The sequence below is a fragment of the Eptesicus fuscus genome, chromosome 6 (assembly GCF_027574615.1).
Source record: "Eptesicus fuscus isolate TK198812 chromosome 6, DD_ASM_mEF_20220401, whole genome shotgun sequence".
NCBI lineage: Eukaryota > Metazoa > Chordata > Mammalia > Chiroptera > Vespertilionidae > Eptesicus > Eptesicus fuscus.
In genome coordinates this window covers 89,203,699-89,229,793 of record NC_072478.1, presented here as the reverse complement: position 1 = coordinate 89,229,793, position 26,095 = coordinate 89,203,699, and the positions used below count along the sequence as shown (strand labels likewise).

Below are 26,095 nucleotides of genomic sequence, written 5' to 3'. Positions count from 1 at the left end.
TCTCACTCATTTGTGGAATATCATGAACATCATAATGACTATCCTCTAATTCAGTGGTCGGCAAACTCATTAGTCAACAGAGCCAAATATCAACAGTACAATGATTGAAATTTCTTTTGAGAGCCAAATTTTTTAAACTTAAACTTCTTCTAACGCCACTTCTTCAAAATAGACTCGCCCAGGCTGTGGTATTTTGTGGAAGAGCCACACTCAAGGAGCCAAAGAGCCGCATGTGGCTCGCGAGCCGCAGTTTGCCGCCCACGGCTCTAATTGATAGAGTTGTTTCTCACAGGTCAATAAGTTAATAATTCTGATATTGTTATACATGTAAACTGAAACTGAATAATTAAGTAAATGGATGGTGGATGGTGGGGATCTATGTTTTTCCCTGTAGGAGTAAGAGTTTATAGATAAGCAAAGGGAGGAAGCAAGAATGACCCATGTGGTAAGGATTAGATTTGAAGACATCAGTCTGAACTAATTAATATTTAAGTTAATATTGATACATATGGGTATATGTAGAAATATTTGTAAATCTATGTATACTAATCACAGTTTAGTAAACATATACAGATTTCCTTGCTCTATCACCTGAGAGGAAAGAACAGTTTCTTGAGGAGAAAAAAAAAGGGGGAGGAGGAGAAAGTGGAGGTTGGCTTGAAGAATAGTGAGGCTAGCAGATGTAGGCATTGCCAAGCCTTATTCTTCCTTTGAGGCCAACCTCTGCACTGTGAGCCCAGCTCAGCCAGAATTGTTCCTCTGCATGTTCCTTCAAACTGAGCCTACAGGAAGTGGGTGCCATCTCTAAGGCTAAGTGGAAGCAGCATGGAAAAATCTTGTTTGCATAGTGTCAGCAGATACAATGCCCAGCACTTAGCGATTCCCAATTGCTTGAAAATGCGGCTGAGAAAACCCATGATCAATTTCCTGTAAGTGTGATTCGTGAGGGTTATTTGGGGCCATCAACAAGTTATTCTGCAAGGCTTGTTCTCAGGCACAACTCCAATTTTGTTTAATGAGAGTTTTTCTGAAGGCCCTTAGAACATGATCTTTTATTATGTAGATAATCAGCAGAACCTGCTCATCCCTTAATGCGAGCAACTGAGATGGAGGGCTGTAACAGCTGAGATAAAATCATAGCTTTACTATGTAGCCCATTAGCTGGGTAGAAACTGCATCCTGAGGTCATAAGTAGTTATTAGCTAGTTAATGACAACTGCAGTCTAATCATTACATTTACATCTGATGAATAGGGATGAGGCCTTCTTTGCCTTTTCAGCTCTCAAACTATTTACTATAGTGTTTTAATATCCTGGGTGGTACAATTTGCAAAATTGAAAAGACCCATCATTTCCACCTACCTTGAAGAAACATAGTAAATAAAAATAAATGAGAAAACTAGGCAGGTTTTCTCAGACTATTCAGCCTTACATTAACATCTGTCATCTGTGTAGTATTCCTAAGGTGCTTCAATCTCATTGGAGATGGGATTGAACTAGAACCAATGTGCTAGATATGCAATCGTGTGACCCTGAGTGAGTCATTTAGCATTTCCAAGATTCAGTGTCCTCACCTGTTACATGAGATTACCCAGCTCTTTCTTACAGATCCTCCATGCTATGGCACAAAGAGTGTATATTCTGATTGACAATAACAAATGAACACTTAGCCTTTGTATGTTCTCTCCTGGGCTGCTTTTTAAAACAAATATTTCATGCATTGTCCTATTTTCCTAAATGGTCCCTGAAATTGAGAAATGTAAAATACTTGTTAAATTCAGAAATAACCCTTTTTCTCTTTTTGTAGACACAAATTAACCCACACTATATTGTTTTTGCTGGATTTAACCCCAAGGATATGTATTTTGAGCCTGTTTTCCAGTTTGTTTAACTAAGGGCTTCTGCCTTAATTGGACCTATTTGGACTAGGACATAATATTTGCTCGGGCAGGCTTCCTGATCAGTATAGAAAACAAAATGTGATCCACAAATATTGAAAGGTACACATGTTCAGAAGTCTTAGGTTTAGAAAAATTATGTCTGAAAGCAGTAGTGTCAGGAATGGAAAGTTAAGCATTGTAGTAATAGTGAACTTGCAAATTCCGAGAAAGCCCATGTGTGAGTCAAGCAAATTTCCCTGCGGGTGAGGAAGTTTTAGTTGTACAGGTAAGGAGAGCTAAGCATCAGAGGGTAAGACTGCTTTGTTAGCTTGGAGACGGGCAAACTTAGACACACTGAAATCTCTCTGAGCTCCTCTGGACCTGTCTGTATCCATCGCCCAGGGTGGGTGCCTGCGATGATAACGCAGGAAAAGCTTTGTGCAGAGCCCCTGGCACGTAGTACTTTACCCAGTACTAGCGGCTGTGTGAGCGACGGTGGTGGGTGTCAGCATTGTGGAGAAAAACACCACCACCACCAGATTTGGGATCACAAAATCCCTGCTGTGAGTCTTGTCAATTACTGCATAGAATTGGGTTAGCAACTATGTTTGTGAACACCATTTTTTAACTGAAAAATGGATTTCAGAAGCATATTCATTTTTGTGTTACTTCCTTGGTCAGTTTAGAACCTGAAATGAAATAAGTAAGAACGAATGTGCTTTGTAAGCTGTAAGCACTCTGAAATTGTTCTTGCTTTGTCCTCAAGCATACGCTTCACAGCCTTGGCTCCTTCTCCGTGAGCGTTTCCCACGCCTCCTTCCGGGAAGGCTGCCATTGCCCAGGGCCCCCAGAACTTCACCTGAAATGACTGAGTAAAAGAGCCCAGTGATTTGCTTGGTGAACCACATGCAGTATTGTATTTGGAAGGCATGGAAATCTAATTAGATTTTCTGACTCGTGAGACTGAGCAGCACCAAATATGATTTTTCTGAGCATCTCTCTGGAGCAGCTGGCTGATGGGCCAGTGGTGAGATGGTGTCAGCCTGGTGGCTAGAGCGGGTGGGGGTGGTCAGGTGGAGCAGAGGAGAGAGCAGTCCATGGGAAACTCGGGAGCCACGGTTCATGGTGGCCAGCCGACTGCCTTTACAGCTGCCTGGGCTGTGTGATTGTTCACCTCTGAAAAGGGACTCATTCTGGAGGAATGGCCAGCAGCTGGCTGTGTTAGTAAGACAGAATGGTATTTAAATCCTTTTATGCAGTAAGGATGCGGGAGATAAAATGTAATATACATTTCAGCGGGTAATCTAATTCATTCCAAAACCGGTGCCTCTTGCCACCTTAGTAAATGGAGAGCCCATTATCTGCTCCAGGGGAAGGAAGGGGGTCGGCAGATGTAAAATGCTTTGTCAGGTGTGCGATTTGCAGGATCTGCTGCTCCAGAGTGATAGCAGGTTTCTTTCCATATTAGTTTATGTGTGGAAATAAAGTTCCGAAGCTTGGCCTAAACCCCATGGGTACTTTCAAATCAGTGGCTGCTACCCAACTTAAATTTATATCACAAGAAAGAGTACCTTCCTAAGCCCAACGCCTTTTGTTTCTAAACTGCCCATTTTTTTTTTTAAGAATAGGAGTTGCCTTCAAAGGCGGTTTTGTATTGTGGGTTGGAATAATGAGATAGCTCATTTTACAACCAACCCACTTACAAGAGTGAACGTGCCATTCTGAGGTTTGGCACATTCCTTTTTATTCAATCATGTCACAGAGCGGCCACGAGTTCTGCTGAGGTGCTCAGGAGCCACTGTAAAGCAGGAGGAGGAGAGAGAGAAAGGTCACATAGGATGGGCAGCCTCTCGCTCCAACCAGACCCAGCCCCCACTGTAATCATAGCAGCTCAACTTTTGTTGTTCACTGTATTGTGGCTCCTCACAAGGTTTTTGTTTTTGTTTTGTTGTTGTTGTTAAGAGAGGATTCTACTCAAGGGTCTTGGATGAAGAAAAAATTATTAAATTTATTGGGATGACATTGGTTAATAAATTTACATAGGTTTCAAGTGTGCAGTTCATCTATATATAGCAATGTATGTTTACCACCCAAAGTCATTTCAAATTTATCTCTTTTGTAGCCTAACATAGGGTCAGTTCTAGAGAATGTTCCAGGTGTATTTGAGAGGAATCGACTTATTCTAGCTGTTGTTAAACTTATGCTGTTGTTGGATGGAATGTTCTATAGATATCTTTTATATCTAGTTTTTTGTTCAAATTTTCTATTTCCTTATTGATCTTCTGTCTTGTTTTATCTATTGCTTAAATTGGGATATTAAAGTCTACAACTATTGTTGAATTTTATAGCCTTCCCTGTATATTTTTGATAAATTTTTTGATATCATTACAAAATACTAGAGGCCCAGTGCACAAAATCATGCACTGGTAGGGTCCCTAGGCCAGTGATCAGGGCCGATCGGGGCCTTCCTTCATTCTGCGCCACCCCCTGGTGGTCAGCGCACGTCATAGGGAGCTGTTGAACTCAGTTGGTCGAACTCCCGAGGGGACAATTTGCATATTAGCCTTTTATTATATCGGATTGTTCTTTATCTCTAGTAACAGTTTTTGTCTTAAAGTCTGTTTTGCCTGATATTAGTATAGTCACCCCAGCTCTCTTTTAGTCACTGTTTGCATAGTTTCTTTTCACATCCTTTTACTTTTGACTTATATGGCTGATAATCTAAAGTATGTGTCTGATAGACAACATTCAGTGGGATTGAGGTTCCTTTCAAACCATTTTGCTAATCTCTGCCTCTTAACTTGAGAATTTAAGAAATTCAAATTTAATGGGATTACAGATAAAGTAGAATTTACATATGCTATTTTTCTATATAGTATTTATAGGTATCAGGTCTTTTATGTGTCCCTGCTCCTCCATTACTGCATTTCTAGTGTTAAATAGGTATTTCTAATGTACATCTTCATCCCCTTATAATTTCTTTTACTATATTTTTAAGTTATTTTCTTAGGGGTTATAATTATCATGTCAATTTAAAATAGTTTACATTAATCAAATTTTATTTCAATACTATACAAAAATTTTGCTCCTATATATCTTCTCCCTGTTCTTTGTGCTGCTATTGTCATACAAAGTAGTTCTGTACAGAACTAAACATTGTGCATTCATGTTGATGGGCACATAATTATTGCTTTATGCCAGTGGTCGGCAAACTGCGGCTGGCGAGCCGCGGTTTGTCGCTCTGTTGACTAATGAGTTTGCCGACCACTGCGTAAGGCATTACCTTTACCCAGAAGTTTTTGACTTCAGGTTAAAGACATTAGTACATTATTAAAATGTTTTTTAAGTGTTTTTCCCTAAGGCAGTGGTCGGCAAACTCATTAGTCAACAGAGCGGCAAACCACGGCTCGCGAGCCGCGTGTGGCTCGCGAGCCGCAGTTTGCCGACCACTGCTTTATGAAGTTCTCTTTTCAATCAGATAAGAGGAAAAAAAGAGCTACAAGCAAATATATATGTATACCCCCCTTGATAATTTATCTATGTAGTTACCTTAACAGTGTTTTTATTTATGTGGATTAGAGTGACTTTCTAGAGTGCCTTCATTTCAGCCTAAAAGATCTATGTAGTCTTTCTTGCAGGACAGGTGAAGTAAGTGATGAATTCTGTCAGTTTTTGTTCATCTGAAATGTCTACAGTTCTTATTCTTGGAGGATGGTTTCTCTGGATATGGAATTCGTGTCTTCTTAGCACTTTGAAGCTGTCATCCCACTGCCTTCTCCATGGTTTCTAGTGACAAATCAGCTGCAATTGTTATTGAAGACCCTTTGTACATGATCAGTTTCTTCTCTTTTGCTGCTTTTAAGACTCTCTCTTTCTTAGATGTTTGACAGATCAGTTATTGTGTCTGAGCTTGTATCTCTGAGTTTATCCTTCTAAGAGTTTATTGAACTTCTTAGATATACTTTTTTTTGCAGCATTTCTTCAACTATATCCAATGTCTTGGCTTCCTCAAGGACAATCTTTGTTGAATACTTTATCTTCAACATAATACACAGGCTATAGTTTTTGTGTCTCTGTTTGTCTCATGCTTTTTTTTTTTTCTCCTTTCAAGTTGGACATTTAAAATAAATGTGGAAACTCTTGAAATCAGATTCTCTCCCTGCCCAGAGTTTGTTTATTTATTTAGTGACTTTTCTGAATTAATTCTTTGTTGTGTGGGCACTGCAGCCTCCGCTCACTTTGATTAAATGATTGGATAGAGATTTCCTTAAATTCTTGGACCCGATGAGTCTCCCAGCTGTTGCCAAGGAGCTCTGTGTACATGTTCGGGCACACCTTTACTGCTCTTCCAGGCAGGTGACAATCCTCACCTCGCCTCCTGTTTCAGCTACAGGGCCTTCCCAGGTGTGTGAGTGTTTACATAGCCCTGCGCATGTGCATGGCTTTCTGAATTCTGCAGAATACATCAGCACTTTGCAAAGCCCCTTTGGACATATTCCCTAGATTTCCTTTTAATTAAGCTTTTTGGTTAGCCTATTATTTGCCTCAACTCTTATTATTACTGCCTCAAATACTGAGCTCCATTTATATCAAATAAAGATCGCCTTGTTAGTGGGGTCTCTCAGGAAATCACCAAACAGATCAAACAATGATAAATTCTCTATTAATGGGGTTTTGAAAGAGCTCCAATCTCATCCTCTTCCCTCCAGCGGCTACTAGTTTTTACCATGATTGCAGGCTGTGGGTTTTGAAGGCTACTGTGGTGCAAATAGGGCAAGTGAAAATGCCATAATTCTCACTGTTCTTACCTAGATTCAGCTGTTGTTTTAAAATAAACATCCCTATAGATTCTATGCTACTTAACTTTTTCAGAACTCTGGAAATTAGATTCTGACAAATTTGCTATTTCTATAGAGGAGGAGATCTTCAGATCTCTTTCCTCTGCCATTTTTGCTGATGTCCTTTGTCTTTCACTTCCAATGTACTTCTTCTCTGGCACCGGTGAAGTTAGGTGTGCCCACAATGATAATGCAAAATGGACTCTCCTTCACTAAGAGCAGAGACTGTAGGTCACTGTGGGATCCACAGGATGACAAAGTCAGCTTACAAAATGAAATGAGCCAGCCAAGTCTGCCCTTCTGGTGTGTCCTCTGTGGAGCTGGGTGGTGCTCTAGTGTGTCTGAAGCAGGCTTCCGGGTATTTTGGTTCGGCAGCCTCTTAGGAGGGGCTCCAGTTCAGGTCAAGATCAGCCACCATTTGTGCTCGGCTTGGGACCTCCTGGTGGGCGCTACATAGTAATCTGTGGTGGGTTGCTACTTGGAGATGCTTGGGAGAGGCTGTGTTATGGACCATGGCTAGCTGCCACTAGTACCAGGCTTGGGACTCCTTGGTGGGCACTATGATATGAGCTGAGTTCAGCCACCACTTGTGCTGCTGGATTCATGGATGCTCACTTGAAGCTGGGTTCCAAGCTGACACTGGCTACAGCTATGCCAGGCTTGGGGCCACCTGATGGAATGACGATAGAAGTTGAGACTGTTCAAGGCAGGCTTGGGACCGTTTAGACAGAGGCACAGGGCATGCTGAAGCCAGCCCCTTCTTGGTTGGGGTTTGTGGACCTTTGAAAGTCTGCAGCATGAGCTGTGGGGGTGCTTGCATAGAAAAGCCACTTGAAGAGGTTCAGTGGGGCACCAGAGTTGGGTGGGGTGAATGGTGTTACCCAGGTTACTGAATAGCTCAGATCTGATGCCAGCAGAGTGGGAGGAGCGTTTAACAAAGGAGCAATGGTGCCTGCCAGCATTTCCATCCCAGGAGAGGGCTGCCCCTGCAGTCCTCATCCTGCAGCCCAGAGGGGCTGAGTTTTTGAGCAAGTGAGTCTGTGCACAGCCCCCAAAAGAGGAATACCTGGGACTCCTGCAGCCTTTCACCTCATTTGGATGCAATCCCCACTTGTTTTCACAGCCATATGGTATGCGGACACCTCTTCCCAGCACTGGTGCCCTCGCCTAAGGAATCTGGTGTGGGGCTGGGACCATACACTCCTCAGTGGGGACCTCTGCTGCCAAGATATATATCTCTCTGATTCTTAATTGCCACAACATTCTTAATGTTGATGTATTTGTGGGAGGTGGTGATCACAGGGATTACTCACTCTGCCATCCTGACCAGAAGTCCACATTTCTTGAAGACGTTGAAGGAGTCTGTGGGAGAAGCCCAAAGGGCTCAGTTAGATGGTGGCAGGAGCTGAGGTAACCAGAGTCACATGGGTATTAGGGTCTGGAGGAAAATGGGTTCCCAGTGACTCCTGGGAAAATAGAATATATTTCTATTCCTGTGTCTGGACTTAGCACAAGACCCAAGCAAGAACAGTATCTTCAATGACCATCGCCTAGCTATGAGGTCCCCTTTGTCTGAACTGGTCTTACAATCAGCACTTCTTTTGTGTATTCTCTGAATGTGAGACCAGAGTTCTTCAACTAAATACCAAACTCTGGCATGCAGAGAGCAGCCTTAGCTATGCAATTTCTTACAATTATTGACACCTCACCACCTGGTCCATCAGGTCTCAACCTCTTCTGCTATGACACATGCTATTCCAGTGAGTGACAGTGTCCCATGGGTATCTCAGGTCTTGATGAGGCCTCAAAAATTGATATAACTCTGATCACACCTTGTAAGTGCTACAGAAATCAGCACAATTACTACTGATGCACCAGCCATCATTCCCCACCTAAGGTAGTTATGGCATAGGTGCTGTCCATTAAGGGTAATTCTCAACATCCTAGCTCTAACTCTCCTCCTTTCTCATCCTGTTTAGAAAGCATATCAGAGTAAGAGTGGCATAATTTCAGTGATTATCTTGCGTCCATACTAATCATTTGTTTAAATCATTTTTAAATGTCAGTACTTTGCAGTGAGGAAAAATTTTTCAAGAGCCCATCTCACAATTGCTCTAAAACAGCAGTGCCATAACCACATTGAATACTCCCACGTTTGGGAAAGTTGAGGAAATAGACCAGAGTGCCTTCAGATGATGTTTGCATTGGTGACCTGTTCTGCTTGTTATCAGTAACCTGACGTTTTTGGTAGTGACTTGAATACATTTCTTTATACCTGGAAGATTTCTCTTCTATCTACTATGCAAATACATTGGGTTTGTATTCTGGCTTAACAACTTAATAGTTTTTTTATAGTTTGGCAAATTAGTTAATTTCTCTCTCTTCAGTTTTCACATCTTTAAAATGAGTCTAATTATTCTGTATATATCATAGGCTTATTGTAAGGACTGAATTAATGTCACATGCTTAGAACAGTGCCTAGTAATGGATAAGTGCTCAATAAATCTTCATTGCTGGTATAAATATCACTATACTCACAGGTCATTTTATGATGCAGATGTTTTTTCCATATAATGTCACTGAGATGTATTTCATAGGCTATAGCATACATTTTAAGTTGCTTTTATTTGGAAATGGAAGATTTTTCACAGAATCAGCCATAGTATCTCTTTGACTTTTTGGTTCCAATATTATTGAGATACATAATGGACATATAACACTGTGTAAGTTTAAAATGTACAAAATGATCATTTGATACATGTATGTATTGTGAAATGTTTACCACCATAAGGTTCGTGAACACAGTCTGTACTTCAAATAATTACCATTTTGTTGTTGTTATGGTGAGAAAATTAAGGCTCTACTGTCATAGCAACTCCCCCATGTACAATACAGTACCAGTAACTATAGGCACATGGTGTCCTTTAAGTCCCCAGAACTCATTCATTCTATAACTGAAAGTTTTCACTCTTTGACCATAATCTTTGATTTCTCTTGATGAACAGAAATGCCATTGTTATCTTTATCCTCATTACCACTGTTATAATTAATACCACTTATTGGGTCTAAGCACTTTGTACATACTAACTTGTTGAATCACCCTCTCAGGTAGTAATATTATTACCTTCTTTTTGCAGATGAGAAAGAAAAATTGAGGCACAAGCTATTGTAGAAACTTAATCAAAGGGCTAGTAAGTGCCAGAGGTAGGATTCTCCATACCCAATTCTTCTGGCTTCAGCAATGCACACATAACCTCTGCACTCTATGCATCTCACAAGTAAACATAAACATTATAACTTACGGGGTTACACCTACAAGGAGCACACAACCCATTTCGAAGATGAATCTGCGACTGTGATGTCATTTCCACCAATCTCTGGTGACAAACAACTATTAAGATTCAGTCACCCAACAAATGTCACGTAGCAGTGTTTCCAGCACTGGCCTAAGCTCTGGGATATGCAGTGAAGGAAGCGGACAAAACCTCTGCTTTCAAGGAACTGGCATCTTATCCTCATTTAGGAGAGCAGGCAGAATGCCAAGTGCATAAATAAATGATGTGTTATGGTAACGGACAATCAGTGATATGGAGAAAATAACTTGGGGAATAAATTTCGTATGGCTATGTGGGCGGTCAGTTTTAAATAGTTAGAGAGAAGGCATCACTGAGATGGAAACATGTGAACAAAGACCTAAAGGAGGAAATGGGAGCAAACCATATGGATATCCAGAGAAAGAGGATTATATGCAGAGAGAACAGCAAGAAGACCTAGCAAGGAAGCTAAGCTATTACATCTCAGAGTGATTCAGAGATGAGACCAGAGATTTGGAGGGGGAATGGAACATGTCATGTAGAGCCCTGTAAACCTTTGCAAGTGACTTTGTGTTTTCTGAGTTAGAGGGGAAGCCATCAAAGGGTTTTAAGCAGAGGAGTGACAGGATCTGACTGGCAAATGTTCAAGTATCATATGACAGGTGTATTGAGACTGGGATGCAGGGAGGCATGTAGGAGGCAACTGCAGTAATTTAGGTAAAAATCTGCTGCTGACATCGCTAATGGTAGAATCAGCACTGGTGATGAGTAAGTAGTAAGAGTGTAAATGTATACTGAAGATGGAGCCAATAGAATTCTGGAAAGATTAGAGGTGGAGTATGCGAGAAATAAAGGAGTCAAAGATGACTTCATGGTTTTGGCTTGAGCAGCTGGAAGGATGGAGTTGCCATCAACTGAGATGTAAATAATTGCAGATTTTGCAAAGAATTGGGGGTGGGTGGGCAGGGGAGATGTCAGTAGATGAGTTTGAGTTATGCTGAGTTAGAAATGGCTATTTGGCACTCAAAAGAAAATACATAGAGGATTTCATGCTGAAAGAACAAATTATAGAATCATCTCTAGAAGGGAGTGAGCGTAGACAGAAAAGAGAAGTCACCTAGGAATAAGTTTCCATGACTTCATAAAAATTCAGGGAATTGAAGAGAAACCAGTCAAGGATAATGTGAAGGAATGGACAGTGAATAAGGAAGAACACCAGGAGAGTACATTTCTGGCAGGCAAATGTAGAAAATGTTGCAAGAAAGAGGGAGTAGTAGTTGTCAAATGCTGCAATGTACAGGTGACCATTAGAGGAACAGTGTCCGGAGTGGTGGGGTAAAAGCTTCATCAGAATGGGCTCAAGAGAGAATTAGAGAATAGAAATTGGAGACAAGAAGCATTAACAAGTCTCTTAAATAGGTTTGATATAAAGAAGAGCAGGAAAATGAGGTAATAACTGAAAGGGAAAATGAAGTCAGCAGAGGTTCTTCAAGGTGGGGGAAACCAGTATTGTGCATGCTGGTGGGAAAGATTCAACAGCGAAAGGAAGATAAATGTTTCAGGAAGGAATGGGGCCTGGTGCACAGTGAAAGGTGCTGGTTTTTTCATGGAAGTACAGAGGGCTCATTTGGGATCAAATCTCAGCCCAGATGTGCCCTCACTAGAGATCTTTGTTCTTTAACCTCTGTGGTGCTTGAAAAATATTCAGCACAGAACTCCATTAGCTGTTTTTATGAGACAAAACGAAGCTTAACAGTTTTGCTCACAACAAAAGAGAAACTTTGAGCAGTTGACTTCCCGAATTGGATTAATTGACTACAGCATGTTTGTCTAAACCTTGAGTTAATACGCCTCCCACTGCCATATTTTCCTACGGCACTATCAGATTTGTGCATTTTGCACACACTCCTCCTCGTCCATGACATGGACTGCCCAGGAAAGTAATTATCCCAGCAAACTAAGCTGCAGGAAAAGATAAACTGCTTAGAGGATTAAAACTGCATATTTTATATAACCCGATGGCACACACATCCTGGTTCCGCTTGTTGCATTGTCTCAGCCATCTCTCCAGGACATCTAGTGCCATAGCTTTCGAGCATTCCCATCAGCATCTTCCTGTCTCCAGTGGGAAACAGACGTGGAGAACATCTCCTCTGGCACCACTGTCCCCTGTCCCTAGGAGATGAGCTACGGGACACCCACCTCTCACAAAGACACGGGAGTTGTGTCAATTTAATAGACTGGAAAAATAATTGAGAGTGAAAAGCAACAATTCTTCCCTCCCTCTGGGGAGAGGAAAGGGGGGGGTTTCATTAAGGGCTCCAGGGCCTAGGAGCAGGTGGCTGTTATTCCCAAGGCTTTCTTATTGGCAACCTTTTTGTACCAAGTTTAATAAAAGAGGCAAGTAGTGTCAGGAGCCCAGTCAGAGCCTTGGCCACAGGAGTGGAAACTGGCAGTTGTGTGATGGAAAAGTGTGCTGATTCGATTGTCTAGATGGTTGTCAGACAAAATAGGAGAAAAGGGACCTAAGTGAGGCAGAAGAAATAGAAGATAGAAAGGAGGAAGAAGGGATGAAATCAGTAAGTTAGCCACAAACGTCTAGAATCTGTCTCCAGAGATCCTGATGAAAATGACACACAGTCCTCAGATCAAGAATGAGCAGGTTTTCACCTTCCTGGAGGCTGGAAATGGACAAGGCACCTAGCCATGTGCTCCTTTCAGTTCTGGGATTCTCACCTGACAGGTGAGGTATTTTCCTCCTGTGCATTAGCAACGCCTGAAGAATAGTCCTCAAGATTTCACATGTTTACTCTTTTCTTCACCTTTCTATTGACTTGAGTTCGTTCTATTTCCTCCTTGCTTCTTATTTCATTTCAGCACTAACAATGACAGGCACACAGCAGGTACTCGATAAATATAGGCTGCATGCTAAAGTCCTGACACAAACTCAGTAACTTTGTGATAAAAACCAATACCTGCAAAAGCCTCCAGCTCCATTATGAGTTCACATATGCATTTCCTGCAATCTAGATTGGAAATTTCCATGACTCTAGTCTCCATGAGGACAGGGTGTCTGCATCCCCATACTCAACACAGCCTTGCACATCAAGTGAGTACTGATTGAGCAAGTGGAACCTATTAATGTCCTGGATGATAGTGTACAAATGAGGAGGAGGAGGAATCCAGAAGAGTCTCATTAGATGAGAGTATGTCCACAGACTGTGTCAATGTGCTCGCATTGCCCCCACATAGCCGGCATTGTCTGAAAGGCCTACCTCTTTATGCTGGCAGAGCCCCTCCTCACCTGCTCACTTGCATCAGCTCAAACCCACACATTCAACATCTCCACGTATTTATCACTGAAACAAACTTATAGACTCACATGGAGAAGGTGGCATCCAAGATTACTCCAGATTTGAAAGTTGACTGAAGGGTGATGGTAGAGAGACCAGGGATACTGGCACTAGAAATAGCGTTGCTTGGGCTGCCAGGAAAGCCACAGTTGTCATTTGGAAAAGGGAATGTAATTGTTTTGTTCTAGAGTTAAGTGGTGGAATTTATAGGAACACAAATCTACAGAAATTGAAGGTTGCTTTGTAATAAAGTAAAGTCTTTCAAGGAATGTTTCAAAGAAGATTTAGGTGACTGTTAGGAATATCAGAAAGGATTTCAGAGGTAGGGGAATGATTCATTAAGATCTTCAAAATGCCTTTCAACTGGAAAAGGCAGTATTCAGAAATATACACACAAAACTATGATAGTAAATTATTAGAAATATATGTATATAAAAGCCCAGCGACCAAATGGCAGAATGACCAGAACACCCAGTCGACCAGTCCCTATGACGCGCACTGACCACCAGGGGGAAGATGCTCAATGCAGGAGCTGCTCCCAGGTGGTCGGTATGCTCCTACAGTGGGAGCGCCGCTTGGCTGACTAGGATGAGTGGCGCTCCCACAGTGGGCGGATCCCACAGGCCATGTCCCCCACCAGTGCACAAGTCCATGCATCAGGCCTCTAGTATTATTATAATAATCATTTACTAAGTACTTAATTTTTTTTAGCCCTTTACAATAATGAACATCATCCTTGTAACAGCTTTTTGAGGCAGGCACAGTTCTTATACCCATTGTAAAGATGAGGAAAATAAGTTCAGATAACTATCAGAGCCACTTCCTATGAGCAGTAAAGCTCTTTTAAATTGGAAAATTCAAAAGACTTTTCTGTGAGTGTTTTAGCTGGGACCTGGAGAGAAGCTTGCTAGTTGTAGAGTGGGGATCAAAGTCTTCTAGAACTAAGAAACATCACATGACCCTGAAAGATGGAGTGCTTGCAAAGAGTCAGAGTGAGACAACTGCTGTGGTAGCAAATTAAGGAGAGAAAGGGATTCAAAGTAAGGCCAGAGTTCTGGGATGGGGTCAGGTGACACAGGTCATGCTTAAGGACTTTGGATTATAACCTAGTACAGTGGAAAGGTCTAAGAAATGGGAAGGATATACCATGCAGCCATTTTATAGGTGAGGGAGAAAGGCCGGTGAAGGCAATACACTTCCCAAGGTCCTTAGAAGGCTGTTGTGAGAGTCGAGAGAAGATCAAGAAATGCACCATTATTCCTGTAAGCTATCATGATCGGGGAGGGGGGAGGGGTCCGGTGTGTTTATTTCTCCACATAACCAAGTCAAAGCTGAGTAGTTCTACGTATAAATAAGAGTTGGTTACTAAATGGCTGTCAAGATATGGCGAAAAGAGTAGTAATGTAGGTTTCAAAAGAACGGCATTTGCAAAGACTCTGAGGAGGCAAAGAACATGAGATGTCATAGACTCCAAGAGGCTGAAATTTCCTAATCAAAGGAGAGAGTGGCACAGAAGAACACTGAGGGATTAGCCTGGGGCCAGAGGATGTAGGACCTTGTAGGTATTTTCAGAATTTTAAATCTAAGCCTAAAGGCATTAGAAAGCCAAGGGCCAACAAGATCATATATGTGAAAGTGATAGTCTTACTTTGCAAGTCATAGAGCATGAGCAGTTATGATATTTACACACCTCACATGATATTTCCCACTAAAAATAAAAGCAACCTTTTTATACCAGCATAAATAAAAAGCTATTCTCTTACATAAGCACACCATTGTTCCCACAGGCAACAAAATTAACGACACTTAACTAATGTTGAGTTTCCTATAGTTATGTTTGGCAGAGAAATAAAAGACGGAGACTTATAGAAAAGAGAGCCCCAAATATAACAGAAAGCCCTATTTATTTGATATAAAACAGTCATTTGACCCAAACCTATCAGAACTGTAAGGTGCCACAGAATTCCTATAATTTTAAAACCCTCATTCTTGGTGAGAAGACACGTCACAAGCTATTGATTTACCATTACATACATGGACCTAGGAATGATGTTTCTGATCTCCAGCTCAATTCAACAACAGAGTGGACCAGTGGGAAAGCTTGAGGGTTATGCCTGGTTTTCAAAGGCCACAGGGAATCAACCCAGGCCAAGCTCTACCAAGACATACTGCATCTCCTGCTAATCCATTTTTTACTAATCCATTTTTTGCTACGTCAATCTGAATTGTAGCATTGTATCTACATGTTTCATGTCTATCGACATCCCAGAGGGATTCTGATGGCATGGTTAATGCCCATACATCCATCGTAGCTCTGTAACAAGTGGCTAAAGCCAGACATAATTTAGGGTCCTGGACTGAGTCCTGAGGCGTTGTTTAAAGCCAGTATTGTATCCGCGGGCCGGATGGGAATATTGCTTATGACAGTTTAATACAGCTGCAGTATTATAGCAATTCATCTTCAGACATCTGCCCTCTCTTTCCACCTCTCTAAATGCCACAGTGAGATATGTTTATAGGAGCCCTGAGAAAGGCCCATGGTACAGGAGAAAGAAGAGAAATCAACCATTGCTATATTACCTCCAAGTTTCAGTAGATGTCAGCTGAACATAATAATAAATCAACCATCACATGTACATTTCAACATATACATTGACTTAGAGCCTCCCTGTCTTCCAATAGGCCAGAGAATATATTCCAAATAGCTTACTTGGGAATTCTGGACCCCCCCCCCCCCCGCCCATCTTCTGTCCTCACAGTCTCTCTCTGTTTATATCTTGTAAACTACAGACCTATATTTCCAAGTCCTTATGGGCCAACACCTGGCACTTTGTTGGAAGATTCTTATATGACTATTTCCTCCTTGTGAACGTTCTATGAGAGCACCCAATTCAGGGGACCACTATTTGGTTCTGAATGCAGTAATTGATTCCACCCTGACTCCCCATCAAGGTCAGAACTAGTGGAGAGAAAAAAAAAGAGGAGGAAGCCAAAAATATTAGCATCTTCCTGGTAAAGGTAGATAGGAGGAGGAGTCCTGGGATGGGCTCCCAAATGGGATTTCTCACCCCCTCAGACATCCCAAATTATATTTAACTGCCTAGTCCCGTGCCAAGTAGCACAAGCATTGCAGGAAATTCTTTGTCTTATCTCCACAAGAAAGCAGATGATATTCTTTTTGAAGGGAGAAATTCCGAGAGGGAAAGGATAGGAACTTTCTCTGGAACACATCCCTAAGTTCCTGTTTTGAAAGCCAGCTGGAATGCAGGGAAATGGAGAAAATGGTCCTCTCTCCCAGCCCCAAACGTGCCCCTCAAACTGATCCCAGTTTATGGACTTCTTTGAAAATCATCATCTTTTACCGCAGGGCTAGAAACCTGGAATTTCAACTTCAACCCAACACATACAATGAATTACTGGGCTGCAGAGATTTTTGCCTCAACAATTTTTGTGATTGTTTTCTTCTCTTCTGACTCCTTGTTACATCATCACTGGCAGCCCTCATCCCCCTGAATGGTGCCCCTGGTCTAGTGGTTCAGGGCACGGGTTCAGAGTCTGGCTCCATCACTTACTAGCTGGTGGGCCTGACCTAGGGGAAGTTACATAATGTCAATGAGTCTCAGTCTCCTTGCCTGTAAATGGAGAAAATAATGGCACTAACCACAGGATTGCAGCAAGAGTTAAAGGACATACATGTAATGCAAATGAAATCCTTAGAATAGCACCAGGTACCTTGTGAAATCTCAAAAACATCAGGCACTAGTATCATTGTTTGTAATTACTATCTTTTGAAGTTGAAAAGCAAGTTTGAGGGCAATGACTATAGTAAAATCTAATTTTTATACAATGAACTGTGTGTGGACATGCATATATTTGATATGTTTTCATTGTAGATAAAAGGATGCAGTGATAAATACCTAGGTCTTAACACTGATTAGCTAAGAGGTACGGCTGTGCGAGGGTGGCTGTCATTCACTTTCCCTGACACATCAATGCCCCGTGTGATATTTTACAATGAGCATGCACTGTTTGCCAATCAAAGTAAAGGGAGTGTCCCACATCAGCTTCTAGCATTCATTTAGGTTGTTTGTGTTTTTAGAATGATCAGATTCAGAGATTTAGAAGGAGTAATCCACTACTCAAAATTTTGCCTCCAGAATGAAATCCAAATGTATTAGTAGGTTTATACAAAGCCCTTCCTAATCCAGGATCTGAATTTACTCCACTAATCTCCTCTACTGCTAGTTATTCCTCCTGGTTAAATCTTTTCCATACTTTCCCCCTTCACCATGCAGGACATCTCTCCCCTTGAGCATTTCATCATTCTTTTTTTAAAAAAAATATATTTTTTTTATTGATTTCAGAGCGGAAGGGAGAGAGATTGATAGAAACATCAATTATGAGAGAGAATCATTGATTGGCTGCCTCCTGTTCACCCCCTACTTGGGGGTGGGGGGGGGATCGAGCCCACAACCCGGGCATGTGCCCTTGGCCAGAATTGAACCTGGGACCCTTTAGTCCACAGGTCGATGCTCTATCCACTGAGCCAAACTGGCTAGGGCCCCATCATTCTTTATACCATGATGAAGTACCATTTCCCCTGCTGTGAATGCCCTTCTCTAATTCTAGTCTGTGAGGTGCTCTTTTTCTTATGTTACAAGAAAATGTGATCATTTGCCAATCTTTTTAGTCTGGCTTCTGAGGCCTCTAGTCCCAGTTGCCTTACCCATTCTTAGCCAAGGTCCTACAGAACACTCAGTGCTGTACGTGGTGCTTTGAGGTAGATGCCAGGCCTTTATAGGCACCAGTGGTGCTCACTTTGCTACTCACAAGACCTTTCCCGCTTAGCGGTGGTCCTGTTTGGAGTCCTGCAGATTAAGTGTGTGATGAATGGTATTGTTGGCCATGTCAGATTGATAACCTGAATGTATCTGAGATAGTGCATGACTTCAAGGAAACTGTCATCCAATTACTTTTCTAAATGTGAGTATACAATGGAATACTATGCTGCTGTAAAAAAGAAGGAATTCTTACCATTTGCAACAGCATGGATGGAACTGGAGAGCACTATGCTAAGTGAAATAAGTCAGTCAGAGAAAGACAAATATCACATGATCTCACTCATTTGTGGAATATAATGAACAACATAAACTGATGAACAAAAACAGATCCAGAGACAGAGAAGCATCTATCAGACTGTCAAACCTCAGAGGGAAGATAGAGGAGGGTGGGTGTAAAGGGGAGAGATCAACCAAAGGACTTGTATGCATCATATAAGCCTAACCAGTGGACACAGACACCAGGGGAGTGAGGAAATGAGTGGGGAGATAAGGACACATATGTAATACCTTAATCAATAAAGAAAAAATAAAAATAAATAATTGTATGATTTTGCTTATGAAGAATCACCAAACTACATATAATCAATAGCAAGTATGGTTGTTGTGGAAAATTTTGTTTTTTCTGGGCAATGAGGAAGAAGAGAGGGAGAAAGAAGAGTATGTAGGTAAGTTGTGATAAAAGGGGAGAGTATATTGTCAAATTGCAATCTTCTTTTACAAATGCAGAGATAAATTTTGAAAACTTTCAGTTGAATTTGGTCAGATGTCCAATAGCACAGGAGAACATGGTTTAAAGGGAACTATAGTAATACATTTGTAATAGTATTCTACATCATAATATGTAGTAGCATGAAATTGATAAGCTGGACTTTATATGGTAATGCAATTTGAATGCCTTTATGCAACGTTTTGTAATCATTTAAAGCACAAATGTCATTTTAAGTTCTATAATGTGCTAAACTGGTAAATAATGTGCCAGGATGGACTGAAAACTAGTGTATTTTATGTTTGATTCTTGAATCTTCAAAGAGATGGGCAAAAAAAAAAAAAAAAAAGAACAAACAAAAGAACCTGAAGCAGAATATTAATGAAGTCCAATGTAATGGAATTTTTTTTATGATTAGTGTTGTTATTTGGTTCCTGTTAAGAATTTTTTGTTAGACCATGCTATCTCCATCCAGGTCATGAAGTTGTTCTGTTATATATTACTAGAGGCCCGGTGTATGAAATTCATGCATGGCGGGGGGAGGGGGGGGCGGGAGCATGTCCCTCAGCCCAGCCTGCACCCTCTCCAATCCGGGACCCCTCGAGGGATGTCCGACTGCCCATTTAGGCCTGATCCCACTGGGCAGTTGGACATCCCTCTCACAATCCAGGACTGCTGGCTCCCAACCGCTCACCTGCCTGCCTGATTGCCCCTAACTGCTTCTGCCTGCTAGCCTGATCACCCCCTAACCACGCCCCTGCCAGCCTGATTGCCCCCAACTGCACTCCCCTGCCGGCCTGGTCCCCCAAAACTGCCCTCCACTGCCAGCCCGGTCACCCCCAACTGCCCTCCTCTACAGGCCTGATTGCCCCCAACTGCCCTCCCTTTCAGGCCTGGTCCCTTCCAACTGCCCTCCCCTGTTGGCCATCTTGTGTGTTGGAGTGATGGTCAATTTGAATATTATCTCTTTATTAGATAGGATTGTGTGGGAACTTGGTTGCTTTATTTCTGATAATTTGGGAGTGACCAGAGACCAAACTGGCTTTGTGTGTATGATGTAAGGTAGGGGATGAGCTGTGTTGTTTAAGGCAATTGTACTGACACTGTGCAGGTGATGTTTTTGCCACTAGAAAGCACGTGCATGAATTAGGTAATTACCTAAATATCCATTGGTTTGAGGGTTCTATAGGCTATTCCATTGTCTATACATCCATCCCATATCAATACCATTCTTTATAGTTTCTGGTGCTAAAGAATTAATTTTGATGTCTGTAAGCACGCCTCTGGGACTCTTCAGGTGTTTTGGAATCAGAGTGTCAATTTCTATGGAAAAAATGCCTGCAATAATTTTTATCGGGATGAAATAGAGAAATGATATTGGTGAAACAGTGGGCATTGAATTCATGAGTATGAAGTACCCTTCCTTATGTAGGTGTTCTTGTATTTCTCTCAGTAATATTCTGTGGTTTGGATGGGTTTTGTGCATCTGTCGATGGATGTCTTCCTAGATATGTAATGTTGTAAGGATTCTAATGTGAATGGTTTCAAATATGTATTTGCTAACTGTTGTTTGTGTATGAAAATGCAATTGATTTGCATATCCACCAACTGCATTGCAGTCACTGAATTCTGACGTATCTGAAGTGTAGTTTTCATAGTCTGGTAAATGTATGCACATGAAGATGCTTACAGATAACTGGCAGATAGCAGCATGTTACCTGAAAGTGATGTTAGTGTTGCTTCCATTCCATTTCTATACCCTAACAATTACATATGAAAATACAATTAGGAAAGCTTTCCATTTGCAGTTGAATCCAAAAGAATCAAATCCATGGGAATGCAGTTAAGAACAATAAAAAAACCTCTATTCTAAAAACTACAGAACGTTGCCAGCCACAGTTACAAGAGATCTAATTAACTGGAGAGACATGCCAAATTCATGGGTTGTGAGACTGAATATGGTGAAGATAACAGTTCTATCCAAATGCTTCCATAGGTTCCATGCAATTCCTATCATACTTCTGGGATGCTATTTTTTTAGTCTTAGAGGGGTGAGGGAAATGGACAAGTTGACTGTAATAGATCTATGAAAAGACAAAGGACCTAGAAGAGCCAAAACAATTCTGAAAGAGAACAACACATTGAAAGGCCAACACTACCTGATTTCTAAACTTACTATAAAGGTACTGCAATCACAACAGTGCAGTAGGTGCTGACATAAGGATAAACATACAGACCCACAGGACAGCAAAAAGTCAAGAATCACCCTTACATTATGCTCATGTCAAGGGAAAGTCTTTCCAACAGATGATGCTGGGCTCATTGCATATTCATACACAAACATGGGCCCTTACTTTACACAAGAAACTGAACATGCATCACAGGCAGAAATGTGACAGCTACAAATGTAAAACTTCCGAAACAAAGCATAGCACACATTCTTTGGGACCGCAGAGTACACAAAGATTTCTTAGACACGACACCAAAAGCTTATCCAAAAAAAGAAAAAAAGATAAACTGGATTTTCTCCAAATAAAAAACCTTTATTCTTCCAAGTATACCATTAGGTAAATAAAGAGAAAAGCCACAAAGTAGGAAAACAGCCACAGACTATTTGCAAATTATATATCTAATAAATGACTTCTATCCAGAATACATAAAGAATCCTTACAACCCAATAAGAACCTGATTACATTTTTACATGAGCAAACTTTTAGAGTCTAAATTTCATTACAGACAATATATAAATGGCTTGTAAACACAGGGAAAGATATTCAATATGATTAATCATTAGGGCAATGCAGATGACACTATAATGCAACCCTATGCCTTTGCAAGTATGGCTCTACTCAAAGAGATTGCCAAGACTAACTGTTGGCAAGGATGTGGAAAATCTAAAACCCCCATAACTTGCTAATGGGAATGTAAAATGGTACAGGCATTGTTATAAATAGAGTTTCTTAAAATGTTCAAGATATACTTGTAATATGATCCAGCAATTCAACTTCTAAGGAGTTGATTCAAATGTGTATCACATGATAAATAGATACATGAAATCCATACCATGAAATATTACTAATCCAGAAAAATAAAACAAAAAACTACTGACTCATTCTACACACGGATGAATCTCAACACCATGATGCAAAGCGAGAGAAGCCAGACATAAGAGACCAAATACTATCCACTTTTATTTTACAAATTTTCCAGAGAAGGCCAATTCACTGACACAGATTGCTGGTTATCTAGGGCGGGAAGTGGGAATAAGAGTAGTGATTCACTGGAAGCAAGTAGAGGGAATTTCTCAAGAGGATAGATATGTTCTGACACTAAATTAGGAAGTTGCCCAACTCTCTAGGTTTACCATAAACATTGCATACTTTTAATGGTTGCATTTTATGTTATGTATATGGTACCTCAAGGAAGCTGGGTAAAAAATGCACTGCCAATGTCATACCACATCATATCCACCCCTTCAAAATCAGAAAAATTTATTTGAGGTTAGAGAATCAGAATAGTGGTTTCCTGAGAATGTGGTGGAGACTGGGAGTGACGCAAGGACAGTTTCTTGGGTGCTGGAGATGTTCCATCCCTTCACCTGGATGGTAATTGCATAGCTATAGTCACTGGATAAACATTATTCAAATGCTTGACTTAAAATGCATGGGCTGCCCTATAAGTGTACTTGAATACATACTTCACAAAATAAAAAACAAACAGGATACTGACTCATGCTACCAGAGAGAATCCTATTGTGGTCTACTCCCTAAATGTCCTCATACTATCAGTTCCGCTTTTACATGGGGATATTCATTGAAAAGACTGATGAACAGTATAGCTTGAAAACACAATAAATCTGGCCAGCTCATTCTCCACACCTTCATGTGCCAGAGAGCAAATCCTTTCCAAACTCAGTTGGCTTCTAAGTGAAACCTGGGCTTCTCATACATTACGAAGACTTATATTTCCTCTCTGTTAAGAACTCAAATTCAGAGTTCTTGCCTTCTCAGAATACCATGAAATTAATACTGGCACACTTTCCACATGGCATTTTAGAAATCCCAGCTCTATGTAGCACTTTGAACTATCCCTGCCCTCCATAATGCCATGAAGGGAACATAGGGCTAGTGGTGGCAGCAGCCACTGGGGATAAGGGAAACCATGCCAGACTGTGATTTGCAAGGATGGGTCCCTGTTAGGAGCTCACTTGTGGGGCTGGCCACGTCACACAATTTTCATGATTTCCCCCAAAGCTGGAAGTCATCAGAATGCAGAGAAGGTCAAATGAGATGAAACTTTTGGGATGCTTTCCCATGCATCCAGTGTCATCCAAGGCCACTTCTTGGCATTATTAACAGTGGCAAATAAACAAGTCAGAAAATGTAACTTGCTTTCCGTTGCACAGCTTTTACAATTGAGGTTATAATGAGTTCCCTGAAAAGTGCCTTATCTGCAAATATTGGTTTTCTCCATTTGGTTTAGAAATGGGTTCTCTAATGATCTGTATTCCAAACCAGAATTTGATTTGATCCCAGGGGCAGTGTAATTCTGCAGGAGGAGATTAGATAGAAATGCAGAAGTCCTCACCATTATTTCTACCCAACACACCTATGATAGACAACACGCATCGTGGCCAATGACATTATTCCACAGGTTGAGAGGGTGGGGAATGGTGAGAGCACATCTTCCTACAGAACTGGACTAGATGCTTTGGGGGCCAAGGATAGTGATTTGAGGCCAAGCCCTGCTTTCATGGAAAATTCTGACCGACCCTCCTAAGGATGCTCCTCACGGAGAACAACCATAAAGATAACAGCTGACATTTCTCAGACTACAAGCCAGCCTTTGTGCTAAGCACTCAACTTGCATTTACTCCTAATAAGTCATCAACACAGAAATTCAACAGAGTTTCATGTCACTCCAGTGCTCAAAACCCTATCATAGAGTGCCCTTGCATATAGACTATAGTCCTCTTGTACCTCTCTATCTATAAGGTCCTGTGTGGTCTGTCCCCGTCTGTCTCTCTGACCCAGCATGTGCCATTCTTCCTGGGGCTTATGAGTTCAGCCACATTGGCCCAAAGCTTCTCTCCCATTTCTAATTATCATGAAATAGGATCCTTTGACTCCTAGTTCAATGATACCACTACAGAAAGGCCTTTTCTGACCGTCCCCTCTGAAATAGCCTCAAAATGATTAAATCACTGGGCCATGGATGCAAAGAGGCAAAGCAACAATTTGAATCTACACCTTTGAAAGTGGGGGTCAAAAGAAGACATCATTGAAAGTCAGAGTAGAGGCTCCTCTTTACTCTGAGAAAACAATTTTCATTGAAAACTCTCAGGTTCAAGTTGAGGCAAAAACAATTCTTCTTCATGCTGAGTTGGGTTTCTTTTTCCACTTAGTCAAGAAAGAACTACAATTAATACAATGAAATAAGGCAACGTTTCAGAGTGACAGGAAGGTAGGAAATTGTGAAAATGAAGGACATTTGAGATCTTGGACCTGCCTTTAGGAGAGCTTCATTATTTCTCCTCATTACAGTAATTGTTGGTCTAAGGCAAGCTCTTCCCATCAATGAGACATTGAAAACTGAATAAACATACTGCCTAATACCAAGTGATGGAGGCAAAAGGTAGAATTCCCACTTACAAATAGCTATTCCTTTTTGAAATTTCCCAGGAGCACAGGGTTATCCAGCTGCGATAATTGCTAATTACAGTTGGATAGTCCAGGCAAGTAGCCAGACCAGCACCCCAATGTTTCTAAGGGTCAGCCATTGATTAGATTCCCAGTTTTTAATTAAATGTCACTGAATGATTAACTCATTAATCCTCAAGCCTTTCTAGAAGAGACCCTAGCTCAACATAGGAAACTACCGCTCAATAATTCCTCCTCAATTCTCTTTTATATATAATCCTTTGGGGGAAAGTTTCATGAGTCATTCTATTTTCCTTTCTTCCCAGCAGCCTTCTTTAGCTTCTGTTTCACTTGCTAATGACTGATGAGTGTGCTCCCTTCTTTGCTAAAGGTATAGCGTGGTTAATTTAATGTTTTCCTCTGCATAGGAAATTTCAGGTGCGAATGTCTAGGACCAGGAAAGCATAATGCACATTGTAAGTACCTAATTGGGGAGGCAGTAAAATCAAACCACACGGTTCACAACCCTATTGCACTTATGTCACATCTTGGTAAAGGGACTTAATCTCTGTGAGTCCCCAATCGATCCCTTACCTATAACACTTGGAAAAGAATACTATTTATTCTCAAAGAGTTGTTGGAAATTAGAAAACATATATGAAAAGTGAGTAAACATCTGCCGAATCTTTTATAGATGTTTTTAGACTGAGCCTAATAAAAAAACTAGTAGGAATATGAGACTACAAACCTCAGACCTCAGTACTGAGTGTTCTGTAGGCTACTCCTATGGATGAGGAATATCCCCATTTTCCTTTGGGACAGAGTTCAGAAGAAGCTGAGGCAGATCCTGCTAGCCTGGAAAAGACTACATCTCATACTCAATCCCACTGTAATCTTGGAAACTGTGACAAGATTGTCTAATTTCCTCTGGAACCCACTCTCCCTTCTCTTTCAGAACTATGCTATTCAGGATCACCACTGCTCTAGACCTGCCAAATCCGTGTTCCATGGCCCCTCCCACCTTTCTTGCCCTTTTTATAGCATTGAATATGAAATCAGATCCTCCTGGATAACACATGGCCCTGGTTTTGCTTCTACTCTCTTCCATTTTCATCCCCTATGCTCCTTTCTCTCCTTCTTGTGGGACTAAGCCATGCCTCCATCCTCTTTCTTTCTTTACACTTATCCCCTGCTGACCTCATCTATTTTTGGTTTATAAATACCACCTAGATGTGGATGACTACCTAATGTATGTTCCCCTGTGCAGAGCCCCCTCCCAAAGGTAAGCTTGTTGAAATAATAGCAGCTCTCTTAGTGGTGACACACCGTCTTGTGTTCCAGCATTGTTTCCTCATTTTCCATTCAGAATGCTTACAGTCTTTTCTAGTGTGCCCCACATGGATGGCCTCAGGGCAAGGCAGATTTCTTATACAACTCAACCTGTCATGTGAGAAATGCCCATGTGGCAGTTGTTCATGGTTTTCACGCTTGTGTAAAGACCATTCATGAAACAGGTTAGAGAAAC

The 26,095-nt window shown here is 41.2% G+C and overlaps 1 long non-coding RNA gene across 2 annotated transcripts in view; it reads right to left on the bottom strand.

The window, feature by feature from the left end:
• The window catches only part of LOC129149507 (uncharacterized), a 32,616-nt gene that overhangs the window by 2,796 nt on the left and 3,725 nt on the right, over window positions 1-26,095 (bottom strand). For both annotated transcript variants that reach the window (XR_008556417.1, XR_008556416.1), the window contains exon 2: window positions 8,031-8,079. This is a non-coding gene — a long non-coding RNA (uncharacterized LOC129149507). The remainder of the gene's footprint in view (window positions 1-8,030; window positions 8,080-26,095) is intronic.